This window comes from Callospermophilus lateralis, chromosome 9 (assembly GCF_048772815.1).
Source record: "Callospermophilus lateralis isolate mCalLat2 chromosome 9, mCalLat2.hap1, whole genome shotgun sequence".
Classification (NCBI taxonomy): Eukaryota; Metazoa; Chordata; class Mammalia; order Rodentia; family Sciuridae; genus Callospermophilus; species Callospermophilus lateralis.
The window spans coordinates 27,844,017-27,863,502 of NC_135313.1; positions in this window are offsets into that span (position 1 = coordinate 27,844,017).

Below are 19,486 nucleotides of genomic sequence, written 5' to 3' on the forward strand. Positions count from 1 at the left end.
GTCCAGCCAGGGGCTCTTGCTGTGGCTTGTCAGCAAGAGGCAGGGCCACAAATGTGGCCAGAGGTGGCAGGGGATCATCTCAATAGGTGGAGGGAGAGAGAAGATCTCAAGATAAATTCAGGGTTTCAAGGTGGGTTTTCTGTCCATGTGTTGGCCATTGGAGAGTGGAACCTCACTTGCCATAGTCATAATGAGGTGCTCTGCCTGGGGGAGGATGCTGTCCCTCAATCTAGAAGGCAGTGGCCAGTGTCAGAGACCTCTTGGGACATGACTCCCCTTATTGTGGGAGTTAGCAGAGCAGGGCTTTTCCCAGTGCCCCTGAGAGCTGGCAAAATGGTAAACTACCCCATTCCCTCTTGACCAGAAACTCTGCTCTGCTCACAACAGGGATACCGAGAGTCACCTTGGCCTTTAAGAGTTTCCCTGTGAGACACAGAATGCCACAGGCTGAGACCCAAGGCCTGGAGGCTTTTTGAGAGGCTCAGGAATTGGAATGAGCTCAGAGGAGCTTAACCAAATGTCAAAGAGAGGCACCTTTCAGTGTACAACCTGCAGTTTAATTGGTGCCTCCTTAATGTGGCATTAACTGTTCCCATCTCACTCCATTTTATTTACTTTTCTCTCTTTCACCACATCCCTTATGTTGGAAGATTGTTATCTATCCATCATTTAACACCCATTGATTGCCAACATGCTGGAGATACAGAGAAATAAGACCGAATCCCAGCTTGGCGATAGTTATCCATCCAAAAGCTAAATGTGATTATAACCTTAGGAACTTTGACCCACCAAATTCAACTTACAATAATTTATTCTAAAGATATACTTCCACAGGTACCAAAATTTATATGTAAAACCACAATCTCTGCAGTATGTTAAATAACAAAATTAGGGATAGAGATGTCTACCAGTAGTGAGCACATGAAATAGATTGTGATAAACCTAAATAATAAAATTCTGGGGCTGAGGTTGTGGCTCAGTGGCAGAGCACTTGCCTCACAAATGTGAGACACTGGGTTCAATCCTTAGCATCACATAAAATAAATAAACAAAATAAAGATATTGTGCCCATGAATAACTAAACAAAATTTAAAAAAAATAATAAAATTCTGATTGTCAAAAAAGGTTGATCTTTATGCAATGTTAGGGAAATATCTCCAAGAAACATTATTTAGTGAAAAGATGTAAATTATAATACTTTTCTTTTTTCTTTTTGATACTAGGCATTGAACATCCTCAGCCCTTGTTATTTTTTATTTTGAGCAGGATGTCACTAAGTTGCTTAGGGTCTCATTAAATTGCTAAGGCTGACCTAGAACTTGCGACACCCCACCCCGCCACCGTCCCCTGCTGCAGCCTTTTGAGTTGCTGGGATTACAGGTGAGTGCTGCCAACCCTGACTGATTTTTAAAAATATATGTAACTTTATATAGAGAGACCATCTAGATTCTATAGCTGAGCTGTACAACAGGTAGCTACTGAAATGTGGCTTGTCTGCACTGAAGTATGCTACATGTTTAAAATACACAGCAGATTTTGAAGACTCACTACAAATACAGGAATGTAAAATATTTCAAAAATATTTCAAAAATTTACTTTTGAGTATATGTGAAACAATATTTTGAATATATGGAGTTTGATAATATATGTTGAAATGAATGTCACCTTAAAGCTTTTTGGTTTTCGTGTGACAATAAGACAATGTAAAATCTGTGGCTCACAAGTGCTTCTATTGGACAATTGCATCCTAGGGGAGGGGCTGGCAGGGCCAGATCAAGCTGAATTATGTTTTTGTACATTGTGTTACTGGAACACAGCCCTGCACATTTGTTTAGGTATCATCTGTGGCTACTGACAAAAACTTTCTCCTTTGACCGAGCCTGAGTCATATTTTCTGAATTCTCTGCTCCACTGTGGCTACTGACAAAAACTTTCTCCTTTGACCGAGCCTGAGTCATATTTTCTGAATTCTCTGCTCCACTGGGCCGACCTTGGGTTTCCCTCTCTATCCTTGTAGAATCCAGTTTGAGAAAGAATCCTACTGAATTGGTTTACTGAAAATTCCTCATCCTCGGTATCCTATCAACCTCACCTAACTTCAGCAAGAATTCCACTGGATTAGTCCAGCAAGACTCCCCCTTACTCCCAATGTTTTCCTCTTGATAATTTTTCATCCACTGACCCCCATCTGCTCCTTAGTTTTAAATCCCCACTTGTTCCCATTGGAGTCAAACCTCATCTCTCTCCCCCACTGCAAAACCCCATGCAGTGGTCCCTATAACTGTGGCAATATAGCCCCCTTCCCATCTCTAACAAATATGGTGAATAATTTCTTTTTAACATTACTTTTCTGCTATAAGGTGAAAGTCAAATGGTTGCAAAAACATACAACCACAAATCCAGAAATATTTATTACTTAGTTCTTTACAGGAAAAGGGTCTCAGCATTAACCCAACCATGATTCTAGAGAAATCTATAAAATCCACTGTCTACCATGATTACCTTTGGGGGCTGAGATTAAGGCAGATTCTTAGATTCCCCCTTCTCCCTCTTTAAGAATATATTATTTTCATCAACAGGAGGAAAAAACAATTAAAATAAACTTTAAAAACCTGCCCTCAAGTGATGCACATTCTAATACGGGTGGCGGGCAGGAAGCAAGTAAATAAGTCAAGAGTCAAGGAAAGGTACAAGTTCAGTAACTTCTTCTTCTTCTTTTTTTTTTTTTTTTTTTTTTGCAATGTCAAGTATACAGTAATAATAGCCAGCAACTGTTGAAGGCTTACTGGTGTTGGTCACTGTGTATAATAGTCCCTCTTCATCAGAGGGGGATGGGTTCCAGGACCCCTGCAGATTCCAGAATGTTCAAGTCCCTTACATGAAATGGTGTCATATTTGCATATAACCTGTACACATCGTCCTGCATACTTTAAATCATCTGTAGATGGCTTATAATAACCTAATCAAATGAAAACTCTGTGTAAATAGTTGTTATGCTGGGGCTGGGTTGTGGCTCAGAGGTATAGGGCTCGCCTACCATATGTGAGACACTGGGTTTGATCCTCAGCACCACGTAAAAATAAAATAAAGATATTGTGTCCACCTATAACTAAAAAGTAAATATTAAAAAATAGTTGTTATGCTGTATTATTTAGGGAATGGTGACAAGAAATTTGTACATGTTCAGTGCAGATGGATTCAGGGGTTTTTTTTGTTGTTGTTGTTGTTGTTTGTTTGTTTTTGTGGGGCTGGGGATTGAACATAGGGCCTTCTGCATGCCAGGCAAACATCCTACCAACTGATCTATATCCCCAGCAAAGTTAATTTTAAATATTGATTCAAGGTTGGTTGAATCTGAGGCTGTCGAACCCACAGATATAGAGGGCTAACAATAATGCTTTCTAATTAGTTGAATTAAATTAAATGATATTCAATCACAGAATCCTCATTTTATATTTGAGGAAATTGAAGCCCAGAGACATTAAAACTTGCTGAACTAAAGAAGTCCAAGCTCTTAACCAGGCTGGACCATACTGGTCAGTTAGCCTGGAGAAGTAGTGTCCATAGAACCAAAGAAGCCCTTTTACTTCACGTCCCATCTCTATTTCCCTAAACTGCATTTCCTTCTGTTTTCCTATTGTAGTCTCAAATCCAAGAAAGGTAGTTTTGGAGCTACCCTTCTCTGGGAAGCACTAAATGCCTTTAAAAATCTTTTCATTATGGCATATCCTGTTTGTAAACTGCTACCACAATCCAGAAGCAAAAGGCAATTTTCCCATCTTGCGCCTTCCTTCCCCATTTCCCTGGAAGACAGCCTCATACTTCAAACATAAATCATGTCTTTTGCAGAAGCAGTACACAGTGAAACTATCAGGAGTCTTACTTGTATCGCTCAGTATAAAGTGGTTCTTTTTACACAATTGCACTCATAATCTACTTATTTTTTAGACAGCTGTCTACTATTTTAGTAATTCCTTTTTAATGAAAACATCAGTTAAAGTTCTGAGTGAATTCTAGAAAAACACTTTTAAGAACCACTTCTTTGCTTTCAGGAAGTGGGTTTATCTTCATGACTTTTCATTGGGCGCAATAGCAGACTAAGTACAGCTCTGAATCTGTGCTGCAAGAATGGTGCCCATTACCTTTGGGGGGCAAGGTATGTTCTGGGGACCAAACCAAGTATGTATGTTACCACTGAGCCACACACCCAGCCCAGCCCATCAGTTCTGCCTGTGACAGTGTGGGGACGAAGAGCCAGGGCATAATTAAATGTGATTCTCTTTGACCCTCGTGTTCCTGCACAATCAACAGCATTATACACCTGTAAAACCCAAGATAATAACTGTCACAGTAATTATGACCTGCCAGGGAGGTAAGCGCCTATTGTGGAATGTCAAAGTCGTGTCCGGGCAGAGTAGGCTGAGGAATAATAGCTTAGTGTCTGCCTCTCTTTTTCTACTTTTGCAGCAACAGTCTAGCTTGGACCTCTTCACCTTGTCCCTGGACTCCTGTTGTGGTCTCCAGGGGCCTCCTAAACTGCAGACAATCCACTTGGCAGAGCACAGCCAGATTCTACTGCTTTGAGCACATTACCCCTGGCTCAAACACCTGAACGAAATTCCAGATCTCTATCTCGGCATCCAAGGTCCTCCGGCGTTGCCTCACCTGCTATTCTCGTCTTATCACTGAGTCACTGTGCCTGTCTCTGCGACTCCAGCCAAAGTAGTCCTCCTGCCCCCAACCTGTCACACTTTCTGCTAAGAAAGCCTCATGCCTGGTGGCCTTGCCTGGCTCCCACCGTGGCCCGTTCTACCTAATTCCTTTCTTACCTTGAGTGAAATTCTCATGAAGACTGCTAATCCTCTCAAGCCCAAACTTCTCCCTCAGCCCAACATAAGGTTGATTCCACCCTCAGTCTCTGATCATATGATGCGTTTGTTATTTTCACATGTAAAGATCAGTACGCCACACCTAGAATGTACTAAATAGGAGAGGACCTTCCCTCTTATCATCTTGTACCTTCTGTAAATCGTACCTGAGCACCTTTCATACAATATATGATAAGACTTGGCACAGGTTGATTAAGTGGAAGCTCACTACCTCTGACCCAATAAGTCAAGCCTGGTGATCTTCTCTTCCTAGAATCCTCTCCCATCAGTGTTTATCACACCATCATCCCCAGACAGGACATTTTGGAAATGTTCCGTGAGTGTACAAAGAGCTGCTTCCTCTTCCTCTCCCTCCCAAGAATGCTCCATAATTTATTTAACTGTTTCCCATTGATAGCCACTTATGTCCAATCTTCTAAAAGAAGAAAAAAAAAATACTCTGAATAATCTTGTGCATCTGTATTTCTGTAGAATAATTTCTAAAGGTAAAATTGTTAGAACAAAAGAAACGTTCATTTTTATTTTCAAAATTTATTTTTAAGCTTCCCTCCTAGGGGATATATAATAATTTATATGCTTGCTCATAAAGTAAAAGAGATAAGTAATTATGTTTAATGTTTTCAGTGTTGAGCAGAAGAAACATACTTAACTATACTCTTATTTTTGTATATTAGGCTTTGTGTCTCTTTAATAGAGAAACCTACTATAGCCCTGGAAACCGAGACCTTGAGCCTTTGATTTCTAGGTCTCATAGCTTCCCCATGAAACAAGAATCAAAACACATCACCTAACTACTTTCTTTTTTATGAGAAGATATTGAATTTTTTTTATGTTGCTGAAAATCTTTTTTTATTATTCCTCACTACTTTTTATATAGAGATGTACTTCTAAAACAATGTATAAAAACAACATTGTTTGTAAATAAAATCATATAATTAATGAGAGAAATTAGTATAGCACAATAGAAACAAAACAGATTTTCGAACGGGTCTAATTTCTTTCTCTCTCAAAAACAGTGTGACTTTGGACACGCCACTTAATTTCTTTGAGCCATACTTCTCCCCCCTCTGAAAAAAAGGTCTAATGTTATGTATTTGAGATGAATGACAATATGTGGAAAATCCATTCAGCCTTAGCTGGCAGCCCAGTAGGGATCCATGTCTTGTTCACTGCCCCACTTTCAGAGCAGTCCCCAGAATGTACCATGTACCAGTCCCAGAATGTACCATCAAAACCTAAGCTAGTTGGCTTGTCATGGTCATGTAGTAATGACCAAGAAGAGGTAAAGGTAAGGAAGGAGGGAGCTTGGGCAGGTATGTGCATATCACCTGGCCTATTATTTCTCCCCCTGATCAAGCTCCACCTCCCAGGTAGGTTTGCTCTATTCCAAGTGAAGAGCTATCAGGAAGCTGCTTTCCATAAGCAGTTTTGGGGGTCTCTCTCCTTCTGTACTCATTCATGTACCCCACACTTTCAGGACAGCTTCTTTGATCACTGGAGAAAAGAGGTTTTATTTTGTATTTGGGCTTCAAGTCTACCTCTCCGCCTTAATCAAACGTTCTTCAAAATTGCCCGGTTCACAACTAAATAGATCTGCCCCATTCATTTGAGTGTAACATTTTATACCCAAATAAAATACCCTCTGAGCTCTCTCCTACCTCCCCATCCCCTTTCTTAACTCTGTCATTGAAGATCTAGGACCTATTTGATGTTCTGACATTTTCTCAAGTTCTCATATTTTGCGTCTGTAGTTTTACGGTAGGAGTCAGAAAAGTAAAATGATATTTCCAAGTTGTATGAACTGAGTTAAAGGTGGGAGTGGATTGAGCTCAGGTCTTCAGGATCCAGGTCCACTCTTCAAGTCTGCATAGGTGTGCATTTTGCAAAGTGCCTTTGTTTCTAGTTGCTCGCATCATCATCATAATAGTCTCAGAGGGCATGGCACTGTAACCGGCTGGCCTGTTATTTCTCCTACTATCTCTCACCAATAGCCTCCCAATTCAGAGACTGAAAAACCACAGTCCCCTCCCACTCCAGCTCTTGCAGCTGCAGTCCACCTGACAGCTGACTAGGTAGACCTGCTGATCATGGCTGGATTTGCTCCTGCCTCTCTGGGCCAGGTGAATGGCCCTCTTCTAGGCTGGACTGGGCTGGGCTGGGGCAGCTTCATGGGGGCCTCCCTGCCTCACATATTTCTCATCCCCTCTGGAGACCAGCAGACTAGCCCAGTCATACTCTCCTTGTAGAAACAGCAGAGATGCAAGAGAGCAAGTCCAATCACACAAGCATATTTTCAAGCCTCTGCTTGTATCACATCTGCTGAAATCCTGTCGGTCAAAGTAGATGTTAGAGGCAGTAGATCAGGAATATACTCATCTCTTGATGGAGGAACTGCAAAGCCACATGACAGGGGTACTGCTGATACAGGGAGGGATAAAGAATACAGGGCACAAACGCAAACCACCCCAGCCTTCTGACATCAAGCCCTTTTAGATGAAGTTATTTTTTTTCCCTTGCCTCCAAGTTTAGGCTCCTCCTCAATATAGTCTCCCCTTCCTTTGGGTACCCAAGCACACAAGTGCAGCAGAAATGGGCACAGGAGGCGCTTCCTTTGCTGGGGACTTGGGTGCAAAGGCTGCACTAGGCCTCCTCCTCAGGGGAGAAGGAGACGGAGGTTGACAAGCCAGCACTGGCTCGCACCTCCTGGCTCCAGCCCCCACCCTAAAAGCTTCTTAGAATGTGATTCACTGCTCTGGTGAGAGAAAAATAATTGAGGGTGTAATTTATACTGGGAAAATTGCTCTGGAAAAAAAAATTAGAGTGAAACAGACCAGATACTTTGATTCAAAGGAAGTTTAATACCGAAAAGACGAAGACGGATCAGACAGCAGAGTGGCTGTGTACCTGCAGAGGCAAAAGAAATCTAGATGGAGGAGAAGAAAAACAACAACAAGAAACTATAGGATGTCTAAGAGGAGAAACATGGGAAAGCCTCAGGCCGAACATTTCCTGGGATCGGATTTGCTCTCTGGACGTGCTCACAGCTCACGCATGTAACACCAAGTTTTCATTGAAAACCTCTCAGAGAGATTTCTTTCACACACCCTGCCGCTTCCCTTGCCAGAATAAATATGCTGGGAGGCTGATCGCATATGACACGAAATCCAAACAAATGGAACAAACTCAGGGAAACCCGAGAGAGAACCTGGTTTCCAACTCGGATACCTTTGTGATCGTCAGCTCTCTATCTGGTTTAGATTAGGAGCTCACTGTGCAGACTTGTACAGTTACACGAATAATAATATTCACATGTGAATATGCTGTGGATGTTAAATAAAATAATAATGCTAGCCACAAATTGTGCCAACAAAGACCACAGGCTTGTGTGTCTAAGGGTGAGGAGAAAAAGATCAGAACCCCCCCCAACACACCCCCCTCAGTCCAGTCAAGACTGCCCTTGCTTTTCCTCATGAGTGTCTGAACTTTCTCTGATTTCCTCTTTGTTCAGTTTAAGATCTTCCCCACATCTTCTTTTTGGATCCATTTCTTCATGTGTAAAATAAGGAGCATTAACTAGATGATCATCAGCCTCCTTTCCAGAATCCAAAGGTGATTCTGTGATTTTTCTGAATTTACCATTCCAACTTATTACCTTGTACTTTGAAAGAATGAAATTGGTGCAGCATTTATTTTGTCCAAGTATTTAATAGCAGAGGTAAGTTGGCACCGACATTTAAAACAAAAACCACAATGGAATTACACCAAGAAGAATCCCTACAAGTCAAGCGTTGCCGGTTACTCACTTTGTGCCCTCTGGCAAGTTACTTAATCTCTTTATGCCTAGGTTTCCTCATCTGTAAAATGGGGAAAATAAGAGAACCTATTATTATTGGGTGTCCTGAGGATTGAATGAGATAATGCATAAAGGATTTAGTGAGGGGGCTTGGTACATAAAATGCACCCTAGCAATGTTTTATTATTATTATCTGCAAACGTCATTTTGGCAACTCACAGGATGGCAGATTTTCTTTCACTGAGAGGTGAACGCTGAGAAAAAGAAGAGTTGTTTATAAATAAAGGATCTTTGTTTAAAACAACAGCAACCGCCTTTTCCCTCTTTCTTGACTTGCTGATGTGAACTAAGATTCACACATGTCTTGGGGGTATGCAGCAACGGGGTTGAGGCATAACCGTAGTTTGGATTTCTTTCTTTTTTAAAAATATTCTTTTTAGTTGTAGATGGACACAATATCTTTATTTTTATTTGTTTGTCTTTATGTGGTGCTGAGGATCAAACCCAGGGCCTCGTGTATGTGAGGCAAGCACTCTATCACTGAGTTATGGCCCCAGCCCCGTAGTTTGGATTTCTGATTCACTAATTTTACTTTTCTTGTCCTGGTGCCTTTGGCTTAGTTCATGTTCTGTTCTTACCTCCAACCAGAAAGGCAATTTTTCTCAGTCTTGGCTGCACATTAGAATTGGGAACGCTTACCAAAAAAAAAAAAAAAATATATATATATATATATATATATATATATATATATATATATATATATCCCTCTGCTCATATTTTCTATGCTGTAGAAGTCAGGATAGTGGTTGTGTGTGTGTGTGTGTGTGTGTGTATGCTCATGCACATGTGTGCATGTGGGTGGGGGGTGACTGAAGCAAGTACAATTGTGCTTCTGGGATGCTAGTGAATTTCTGATTCTTAAGCTGAGTGGTGGTTGTACAGGTAACTTCAGTTTGTAAAAATTCATTGAGATCCATACTTAGGGTATTGTGCACGTTTCCACATGTATAATATTCTTCAATAAAATGTTAAACACAAATCCCTATGTCGAAGTTGCACTGAAACCAATTAAATCAAAATCTTTAGGGGGAAGGGCCCTGGCATCAACCTTTTTGTGAAACTTCCCAGGTAATTGCAATGTGAAGGCAGGTTTAGTGGCAGCAGAGGTTCTTTCTGGCCAAGCAGGCTATAGTCTTGATACTGGCATCAGGCTGATACCAAAAACTTGGAACAGCTAGGAGTTGGTTGGACTGGCCTGGGATTGGTTTGGGCAGGCCCAAGATCTGAAGGCCATTGGGTAGCACAGTGGAGTTGAGAGCACTGGATGTGGATAGAATCTGGGCTCAGTCTCCAGCCCTATCACTCACTGGTTAAAATACTCTGGGCTAGTCTTGCACATGACCTCCCAGAATTGCTTCTACTCACACCACAACTGGCTCCTACATTGAGACGAATGTTCCTTCCATTTATCAAGGGCTTCAGAAATGAGCTATCATGATTCAATTGTGCAAATTGAAAAGGAACCCAAAATAGGTTATTGATTTCAGCAGGGCTGCCAGGTAGTTTTTGTACATTTTCATTACTATCACTCCTATCACTTACCCTGAGGCACTGGAAAGACAAGCACCAGTTTAAGTACAAATAAATGGTTGTTGTTTTATATCACACTTTAAAAAAAAATAAGCTATGAAGCCACAAAAAGACATGAGGGATTTAAATGCCTATTCCTTAATGAAAGAAATCAATCCAAAAAGACAACAGACTGTATGATATTATGGAAAATGCAAAATTGTAAAAATAGTAGTAAGATCAGTGGTTATCAGGGGCCTGGGGAACAGAGGGATAAATAGGTGGAGCACAGTAGTTATTTAAGGCAGTGAAACTATTCTGCATGGTATTTTAATGGTTGGTATGTGGCACTGTATATTTGTCAAAACCCTTAGACACATACAAGTTCTTTACTGAATATTTGATTTGCAAATATTCTCTCTCAGTCTGTGGCTTTTTTTTTTTTCTTCAATGCTGGGGATTTAACCCAGGGCCTCACACATGCTAGTGAAGTGCTTTGTCACTAAGCTATACCTCCAGCCCCGACAAAACCTTAGAACTATACAAAACAAAGAAAGGACGCTAATACACACGATGGACTTTAGTTAAAAATAGAGATCATATTGGCTCATTAATTGTAACAAATGTACCATACTAACATAAGGTGTTAATAATAAGGGAAACAGAGTAGAGGAGGAAGGAGGTATATGGAACTCTTGTAATTTTATGTAAACATAAAACTGCTTTATTAAAAAAAAAAAAAAAAGGTGCACTCCATTGTTTGACAGTTCTGTATGCACCACTTACTTAACAGGAAGCATCTTTGCAGAGTGCCTTTGGTCACCAAGCAATGAGGCAGCATGGACCAACACGGGCGAACGGTTTTGAAGTCAACAACTCTCAGTCAATCCTTAGCTAGAATGTGACAAGAAAGGGGAATAGAATGTGGCTGGTACCCATGTTCGCCTTTCTGATACAAGCAAAGACTTGCTGAGTACGTGAAGGTGGCCCAGTGGGGTCCACACCTCCTTGGGAAACAAATCACACGTGATTTTGTCTTATCCAAATAGTCTAAACTACTAAATAATTCATCCTACATGATCTTCAGTTTTCCTATTTCTACAACAGAAATATTATTTGTCATAAATGTTGCTGGGATGTTTTCAAACCTTGCTTGACAGGCTTAACAAAACCACTAAAACACTCATGCCTAGTCTGACGGTGATGAAGAAGTGGAGCATATGGGCCACAGAAACATGTTATTAGGAAAGTGAGAAAGGGTTCTTCTCAAAAAGCTCTTTTAGGCCTTAGAGATTGTATTACTTCCACTGCTGAGTTTTCTCTACTTGTTACCTGGAATTTTGTCTAAGGTACTTACCCTCCATGAATTCTAAGGACCTCTCAGGGGTTTCATTAATCTTGCAAATAAGTTTCAGTTGTGCCTTGTTGTGCTCTTTGTGGACATGGATAGAGTTTGTCAATCCACAGTGAAAAGCAACGGTCCTCCCAATATGGAGTAGCCCCTTGAGAGTGATGATTCTGTAGGGAATTCTAAGACCAGACACAGAAGCATTTCCTTCACTTGAAACCAGGAAATGAAAACTAAGTGAGTGGAAATCAGGATGCAGTGCTTAATTAAGAGGTGGGTTAAATCCCAAGAAACACTAAGAATCACACTGTAGAAGAACTAGCAAGACAGAAAATGTGAGAAGAACTCAGGCCAAGAGAAATTGAACGCTTTCTCCCAGAGTGTCTGGTTTTTCCCTTCTGTATGACAAAAGGGATTGGGGAAAGAGTTCAGGTTTTCTGGGATTCCTGTGACTAGCCCCTTTGCATTGCTCACTGGGACAACATTCTTTTTTTTCCCTGCAAGGTGACCATGCAGCAGAAGCTGTCACCCATCTGTTCGTTCTTGTCACTCGGTATGAAGTTGTCCCAGCACAAATGTCCAACAATGCCAGGAGATCTATCCCTGGAATTGATAGGCTCACAGAAGCAAGTCCAGGGAACTTGGGTCAGCCCTGGGAGGCAGAGGATGCAGGCTGCCAGACGGTCACTTAACAGTCACAGCAGGAATCTGGGTTGGGTAATGAAGTCTAATTGAGATTTTGGTTTTGGAAAAAAATGTCTTTTTGGTTGTTGCTCTCTGTAGCCCCACCACGGAACCGAAAAGGCCCATTCTTCAGAGTACAAATTATTTCTTCTGAAGCATTTGTGTAGCAGATGCTTCTAAATGACTGGCAAACAGAATTCATAGAATATTAGAGGCCAAGAGCCCCACAGATCACTCTGGTTGAATCTCTTCCTTCCCTAGATGATGAAGATGGGGCCCAGAGAGGTTGAGTGTTGTGCCCACAGCCACTCAGCTGCCTTACAAGCTGAGCCTTGAATTCTCCTTACCCCGTTCTAGTCTAAGTTTCTTCCCAATATACTGTGCTCCATTTACCAGGGCTACAAGAAGAAATCTATTGCCTCTTGCAGAATCTAGAAAGTATTTTTTTAAAAGCTTGGAACTAAACCTGTGACTAATTAAAACAGAGTGTTCCACCACCTTTAAGTCACCAGCTAAAATCCACTGCTCCGTGTCCCAGTGTGCCCAAGGCCTTCTGTGTGACCAGCTCAAAGAGAGATTATTGTCTCAACTCAGTTCTCTGTGTCTAGGTCCCCACAAAATGGAAATCGCTTTACTTGGGGAAGAACAAGAGGACAAGATGAGATGAAAAGGAAGCATGTTTAAAATGGATAAAAGAAGGTACTTTTTTTTCCCCACTGCACACAATTGACCTGGGGAACTCACTGCAGCAGGATATTAAGATCAATGGTGAAGATTTGTGTTTTAAAAGATTAGACATTTCACATGCATATCATCAACAGTGGGTTCAATAGGATGAAAGGAAGATGGATAAAAGTTCCCAAGCTTCAGTGCATAAGTTGATCACCAACTGGGTCAGGTAAAAAGAAAAACTTGTCTCCCCGATCATCTAAGATCTCATAGGAAGGCAGATGTGGGGTATTCCAATTACCGCTACTGTATAACAAAGCACCCCAAGCTAGAGGTGTGAGACAACAGACGTTTGGTTTCATTCTGGAATGCAGCGGAGGAGGAAATCAGTGGAGGGCAGAGCAGGCGTGCTTTTCTCTGCTCCACAATATCCGGGGCCTCCCCTGGGAAGTCATAAACAGCTTGGGGGACTTGAGGCTGAGGACTGGAATTATCTGGAAGATCCTTTATCTGTGTGTCGGACACCTGGCTTGGGATGATCTGAAGGCTCCCTCAGCTGGGACTTTCAACTGGGGCAGCTACAATGTGGACTCCAAGACACAGAGTTCCAACGGAAGCAGAGTGGCCATTCATGACCCATCTGTGGAAGGCCTACTGTATTGCTTCCAACATATTCTATGAGCCAAAACCACCGCAAGCATACCAAAGTTCCAGAGGAGGGAACCAAAGACCTCCTACCTTCCTCCTTCATGAGGGAATGACAAGGTCACGCTGCAGGACACATGGGATGGGAGAAATTTTTAGAGCTATCTTTGAAAAAGGCAATCTGCTGGGGAAGGGTCTGGGAATGTGTGATATATATAATCTAGTGGGAAACTCTGATATATGAAGGAACAATCATAGTTGCAGCAAATAAATCACAAGGTAGTTATGGCCTGCCCTTTTAATCCCATCATAGGAATTTTTTTCCCTTTTATGAATATCATTATACTTTAATTTCTGGTTCACTTTCTGTCTTCCCAGGAGGCTGGAATCTCTCGGTGCATATGACTAGTTGCTTGCTGTATCCTTTGTGCCTAAAAGAGCACCAAGCACATAACAGGTGCTCCCTAAGGGCTGACTGGAAGAGTGGATGAGTAAATGGTAAAAGGGCCGAGGAAGTACAGGCAGTGACAATGTCTCACCTTCACAAGTGAATGGGTTTTAATGCTTTGAAAGGATGAATAACAGTTTCTCTTGTTGAAAGAAAGAAAGAAAGAAAGAGAAAGAAAGAAAAAGAAAAGAAGAAAAAAAAGAGGTTATTTCTTGTCCTTAAACTCCTCCAGAGACTTCCATTGGCCAAGGGTAAGTAGGCACGTTCTCATCCCAAGTATACAGGCTGCATGCAGTAGGTGGGAGGCTTTTGGTGGTAAGTGACAGAAGATACTGACAGCACTGGTTTAAGAACTAAACAATGAGTTGGATTATATGAGAAGTCTGGAGGCAAGCAGCTTCCACGCCATCTTTCTGCAGGGTGTTAGCTCTCACATGGTCGCAACACGGCTCTCACAGCGGTAGGCTTCACATGTACAAAGAACAACAACCAGCTACAGGAGAGACTGTTTCTTCCTCTTCTTCTTTTTGGTACCAGGGATGGAACCCAGGATCACTTTACCACGGAGCCGCATCCCCAGCTCTTTTTATTTTATTTTATTTCTTAAATTTTGAGCCAGGGTCCCACCAATTTGCTAAGGCTGACATCTCAATCCTCCTGAGTCACTGGGATTACAGGTGTGTGCCACCACGCCTGGCTGTTTCTTCTTTTGAGTAACACCTTTCCTATAGCCCCTGGACAGACTCACTTCACATTGGTCCTCTTCCTTATCCACCAGGATTGTCCCCTGTGCACTGTGTGACGGAACCGAGAAGAAGGGGTCCAAAACAGTCAGTTGTACCAATCCTGGGTTACATCTTGGGCCTGAAGCTCTACCCTCTCTAGAACACATGGCTGTGCAAAGAAGGGTAGATGCCTGAAAAAGCAAACAAAACCAACTGTGATTCTGTTAGGAAACAGAAAGGAAAGGAGACAGCTCATAGGTTGTAATCAATAGTGTTTGCAATATTAAGCCTAGAGAAGGTAAGTTTCTGCTATGATCTGTTCGCTCCTCCCAAACTCTCGTTGAAATTTAATTGCTATGCCATGAAGAGGGGGGACCTTTAAGAGGTACTTAGGCCATGAGGGCTCCCTTGTGAATAAAGTGGGTTATTATAATGGGCTGAGTTTGCATCTCTCTTTCTCTTTCTCTCATCCTTCTGCCTTCTACCATGGGATGAAGCAGCAAGAAAGCCCTCACTAAATGCAGACTCGATTTGGCCTTCCCGGCCTTCATAACTATGGCAAAGAAGTTTCTGTTCTTTATAAATTACCCAGTCTCAGGTATTCTCTTAAAGCACCACAAAACTAAGATAGGCTCTGATTGCTTTGTAGATAAATATCGCTCAACACTTTTGTTTATTCTATGGTGTGGCTTTTGCTCATCCCCTTTGTCCTTCTGCATTAGTGGTCACTTGAATATATCAAGCCCAATATCAATGAAGGAGTTTATATGTAGGGTATACATATGAATCAAATTAATGAAAAAAATACTTTGATCAGACATGAGTGCACTTTCAGATTAAAAAAAAAAAAGCTCCATTTTGATGTGTCTGTTACTCTAAGATAGCCTACTGTACCCAGCTGTTTGATACTTGAGCCATGCTCTATCCTGGCCCTGTGCCTTTTGCCTGGGATGATTCCTCTTATCTAGGAAGTCCTCACTTTGTAGTAAACATTGAGAAGTGACACTTCTGGCCTCCATTCTGTTCTTTGTCTAATAATCTAGTTGAGGAGATTGGAAACCTCACAGCAACACTTCCAAAACTCCCTTGTAGCTAGGGTGTGGATCTGAAGCACTCTCTGTCAACCAGGTGCCCTCTTGTGAGATTTGGAGGCAGATGAAAAGAGAGGCCATGCTTTGGCTGCTGTTGTTGCAGCAAGTGGGGTCAGAGAGGTCATGTTAAAAGGCAGCTAATGTTTCTGGGCTTGGGGTCCCTCTGAGGGGCTAGTTGCCAGCTCTGTGGGTGTGGAAGGCAGCTGTGGTGCAACAGCACTGTCCTGATTGTGGGATCATAGCTACTGTGGTGCCCTTGAACTCAGCACTCTAGGGGAAGTCCCTGACTTCTACCCACCCCTTTCCCGCCCCCAGCCCTTTTTCAATCGTATAAGCCCCTGCTTAGTTCTCAGGAATAAATCTTTCTCTGCTTGAAATACCTAAAGTGGTTTCTATTAGTAAACCCAACTCATATTCAGCCTTCCAGACAAGTCTGGGTTTTTCTTGAGCCATGAGGTTAGGCTCCTCGGAGCCCCAAATGCCCCACTTTGCTGTCCTTGCCTTCTTTGTGTTTCCAGCACCAGTGCTTGGCTCACAGCAGGTGCATAGTCAATGCTTAGTGAACTGAAGCTTCCTCTATCAAGAACCAGGAGGCTCTGAAATCTAGTCTGAGGGGCATCCCGCCTTATGTTTGATCTGAAAAGTCCAAAGAAAAATTGCATCTGGATTTATATTGGATACTAGATGAATCCAGAGCTGTTAACTTTTCCACATGTTAATCACCCTAGACAGCAGAATTGAAGAATCTACCTAGTCCCCAGGAAACAGATGCTAAAGAACAAGGGAAACTGCTTATCTCAAGATGTACCATCTGGTGGGTCCCATACTTGATGAATGTGTCCTGCCAGGCCTACAGCAAGGCCTGCAATTGACAAGAGCTTTGGACTCAGGGGGACCCGAGTTGGAAGGTATGCAACCTTTGCCAAGTTATTCAGCCAAACTCTCTGAACCTCAATTTCTTCATCTACAAAGTAGAGATAATAAAATCAATCATACAGGACTCTTGGAGGTCAGAGACTATATATGTAAAATGCTCAACACAGGGTACGCATACAGGAAGCACTTCATATTCCTCAATGACTGTCACCATAGTGATCCTCTTGGTTAATACATTCTACCATAATTATGTTGCTTTACCTAATTTCCCTTCGGCCTAAGCACATTCAGATGTAATCAGCCTCCAACACACTTCTCTACTTCTTTCTCCTGAGGTATTCCATTTTACATGCTGATGTGATTAATCCTTTTTTTGTAGAAGACCCAGTTAAGTCCACTTTGGGGACTGTACCAAGGAGGCACCAAAACCACTTTTTCAGTGGTTCTCAAGTCTAGATGACAATTAGAATCACCTGGAGAGTTAAAACAAAACAGCAGCAAAAACAAAGAAACCTAAAAAGGTCTAGGTCCCTCATCCAGAAATTCTGATTTAACAAGGTTCTTAAAGCTACCCGGGTGAGACCTCTTGATCAATGTGAGAAAGATTAGTCCTTCTATTACCTTGGGGAGAAAAGGAAAGCTGTTGCTTTTACTTTTCTATAATCTCCATCATGGTGTGGGAGGGGAGAAGACTGAAGATTATAGTTGAAATGTTCCACTTATAATGTGAAAAAGACAGTCTCATTATCAACCTGAAAGATGGCTGCTGGTGCTAATCCTGGCTAATATAAGGGGAAGAGGGGCGAACAGAGACACAGTAGGACATGGAAGGAGCTCATTTGGAAATACCTGTAAAGGAGTCAGGTTAGAATGTGGTGTCTAGCCTGTGCCAGCTTGTGTGCACCTGTGGCTCTGATGTCAGGTACACGCACTTTGATCCAGAGCAAATGAAATGATCTCGGCTTTGGCATTACATTTAGTAATAGCTAAGTGCCAAAGATAGCTGGTGATGGCCGGGAGCATGCTCAGAAATAAACTACATCTGAAAAATATAACTATTCCTTTCTGTTGTAAAAGTAATATACAAGAGAAAATTGGAAAAACAGAAAAACAATGAACTCTCTACGTATAAACTAATAATAGTAGTCAAGATTTATATAGACTTATGAGGTGCTAGACATAGCTCTAAGCCCTTTATCAAATAAATTCATTTACTTCTGACTTCAGTTCAAAGAGGTAGATAATTATTTCTAACTCCATTTTGCAGATAGGAAGGAGGGCCTGGAGCTGTTAAGTGACTTGACCAAGGGTGCACAGCTGGTAAGGGCAAAGCCAAAACTGAACTCACGCTATACTTAACAGAGTATGGGCAACCTTAAAGATATAGTTCATACGGTAAATACTCAAGGATACAATGCCAGTTGTAAAGTCAAAAAAGCGAATGTTGTCTGTCATTCACTCATTCATTTATATCATATTTAGTGAAAGTATCTATATTTAGCATACCATTGGCCCGCTCAATTATCAAGATTATAAATAGTAATCACAGGGTACCTGTTCATTCATACAGCATTCAGAATAATAGATACATAAGCAATATAAACTAATAAGATTAAAAATGCTATAACTATTTTCTGATGACAAAATCCAAAATCAATATTTCAAAACTTATGGAACGTCATACACTTATGAAATTGAATATTTGGCATTATACTAATGCCAATTTCAACAATTAATAAACATACCTTGAACAATAATTTCATGAGTTTGGCTCGATAGAAATAAGTTTAACATAACAGTAGTATATTCAACTCAGAAATTTCATGTTTGTTGAATGACTGCATGGATAGATAGATAGAAGAATAGATGAGTAAACTCATAGATAAGGATGCTTGGCAATGCTCTAAGTGCTTAAAAATTGCATTGGTATGGGCTGGGGACATAGTTCAGCAGCAGAGCATTTGTCTACCATGTGCCAGGCCCTGGGTTCCATCCCAGCACCACCATACAACACACACTCAAAAAATTAAATAAATTTCATCTTTTAAAAAATTAGTGTTTTCTAGTTTGTTGAATACTAAAGATCTAGGAGAAAATTCTGTGTTCTTTAATTTTAAATTAATAAAAATTCTATATATTAATGATGTACAACATAATGTTTTGGTATGTTTGTATACACTGTGGAATGGCTAAATCAAGCAATTTAGCATATGCATTACCTCACATAGTCACACACCCCCTCCTCTCCACCCTGTGGTAAGAACACTTAAAATACTGTCTTAGCAATTTTCAATTGCAACATATTAACTGTAATCATCATGGTGTATACAAATTTTGATTTCTACCCTTTCCATGTACTAAATAAATATCTTTAAGCAAGTCATTTTGGTGCCAGTTTCTTCATCTGATTGTTACAATGATTAAATGAGGTAAAATTACTTAGGATCCTACCTGGGATATGTTAAAGATCATATTTTAAATTATCTTTAAGTTGAAGTAACATAGGAAAAGAAGAAAAATTAAAATGATACAAAAAGCTATACAATACAAAAATAAATCTCTTTCCACTGTATTTTCTTCTATTGTTCCTATTATTAGAGCTCTCCAAGCAAAAGTAAAATTTGTGCTGTTCATTAAGAAGAGAGGTTTGTAAACCAGTAGACAACATACTTTGAGTCAGAACCAAGTGATATAACACAAGTAATCTGGCTAAACTCCAGTATGAGTGATTAACATTATCCAACTTCAA